The 1,956-nt window shown below is 36.6% G+C and overlaps 1 non-coding gene across 1 annotated transcript; it reads left to right on the forward strand.

Moving 5' to 3' along the window:
• The first annotated feature begins 1,045 nt into the window (after positions 1 to 1,045).
• On the forward strand, positions 1,046 to 1,151 carry LOC132301962 (small nucleolar RNA R71). Its single transcript, XR_009480694.1, has one exon. It is a non-coding gene; the product is annotated as a small nucleolar RNA R71 (small nucleolar RNA).
• The last annotated feature ends 805 nt before the right edge of the window (positions 1,152 to 1,956 follow it).

Consider the following 1,956-nt stretch of genomic DNA (forward strand, 5'->3'; position numbering starts at 1 on the left):
AATACAACTTGAAAAAACATCCTTGGGATGTGGATTATAGATGATTGGAACAATGGGAACCCTAAGCTTCTCTTTTTCTTCCTATCCTTTTTCAACTTAATTATCAATCACTTTACCACTCCTTAATGTAGTAATAGCCTGAACTTACTCATGATGAATACTTGAGGAATTGGTTTCATCAATCATGTAAGTTTGCCCTTTCGGGTTAGCTACTGGCTGACTAGGCAGCTTTTCATCCTCTATTCGAGATAGAGTACTCATGATTTGCCCAACTTGTGCCTCTAGCTTTGCTATGGCTTGTGAATGAGAATTAAGAAGTTAAGTATTGGCTTTAAGATCAACAAGAGCATTGAGTACTTGATCCTTAAAAACAAAATTTCCAGGAGGAGGTGGAAGATTAAGAGTTTAAGTGGGTTGATTCCTAAACTAATGTAGACGATAGATACTAGATTGATTGAAAGAGTTATTTTGTGGCCTAGGATTGGATGAATTTTGATATTATCCCTGTGATTAAGGAACAGTGGTTCCCTGGCTTTGATTATGCCATGATAGATTTAGATGATCTTTCCAGCCAAAATTATATATAGAAGCACATGGATTATAAGCTGGTCTAGAGAATGTAGCATTCACTTGCTCTTGTGGGATCTTAGATGATTGTCCCATCATAGGGCAAGTGTCAGCAAAATGGGAAGGATTAGCACAGATGGAACAAACTTCCTTTGACAAGGCAGTTTGCGGATTAGCAACAGAAGCAAAGCCAGATGATAGAATTTGATCGAACCTACGGTTCAAGGCTTCTATTTGAGCAGCTAACTCACTAGATTTGTCTACCTCATAGAGTTTTTCAACTTTATGCATTCCAGGTGAAGACCTAGACCTAGAGGAAGACACATGTTGCGTTGAATTTTCACTTAGGGCTTTAAACAGTTCCCAAGTGTCAGCTGGACTCTTAAGTAGAAAGGCTCCATTACTAGATGCATCAACCATGTTTCTATAAGAATCAGGAAGACTATCATAGAAAATCTATATTAAGTGCCAGTGAGCAATATTATAGTGTGGACACTTTCTTAGAAAATCATTATATCTTTCCCATGCATCATGGAACTATTCTCCTCGGATTTGAGAAAATGCCATGATTTCTCTTCTCATTTGACAGGTTTTGCCCACTGTGTAGTACTTTTTCAAGAACTCTTGTTGCAACATCTCCCATGTAGATATAGAATTTAGAGGAAGCAAATACAACCAAGTTCTTGCTTTGTTCTTGAGAGAGAATTGGAAAAGTTGTATCCTAAATGAATCATTGGTAAGAGTGGTCAACTTAGTAGTTGAACACAATTCCAAAAATACATCCAAGTGAGTATAAGGATCCTTTGTTGCATACCCATGGAAGGTAGGAAGCATTTGGATCATAACAGGCTTGATCTCAAAATGGGTTGCATCAGCATCCGGAAATACAAAACACGAAGGAGAAGTGTATGTTATAGGAATGAAATAGTCCCTCAATTGTGGTTATAGAGGAACAGGTGGAACCCGTCCTCTATTACCATTGCCATTACTCGGTGCATCACGATTATCAGCCATGTTATCAGAAGAACTTCCTATAGTATTCAAATATTTTTTAAGTTTTCTTAATTGACTAAGAGTTCTCTCTATTTCAGGATCATGCACTAAAGGTTTTGACCGAGAATGATGAGTTAACATGCATTAATTCCACTAATCCTAAAAGTGACAAAAATAAAAAAAAATTTAAGTAAAAGAAAACAGCAAAACTCATAGAAGGGTTAATGAACCGAAGCTTTTTATCCTTTAAACGTCTTTATCCTCACTGCTAATTTCCTGTACCTGAAAAGAAAACGAATTAAGGTGAGATATCAAAAAGTCTGAAGACTGGTAAACCAAAATAAACTAATTAAAAACTAAACTAAATAACAAATCTCCATGGTAACGGCGCCAAAA

Source organism: Cornus florida, unplaced genomic scaffold (genome assembly GCF_030987335.1).
Source record: "Cornus florida cultivar Cherokee Brave unplaced genomic scaffold, ASM3098733v1 CherokeeBrave_3.0.0_Hap2_Chr03, whole genome shotgun sequence".
Classification (NCBI taxonomy): domain Eukaryota; kingdom Viridiplantae; phylum Streptophyta; class Magnoliopsida; order Cornales; family Cornaceae; genus Cornus; species Cornus florida.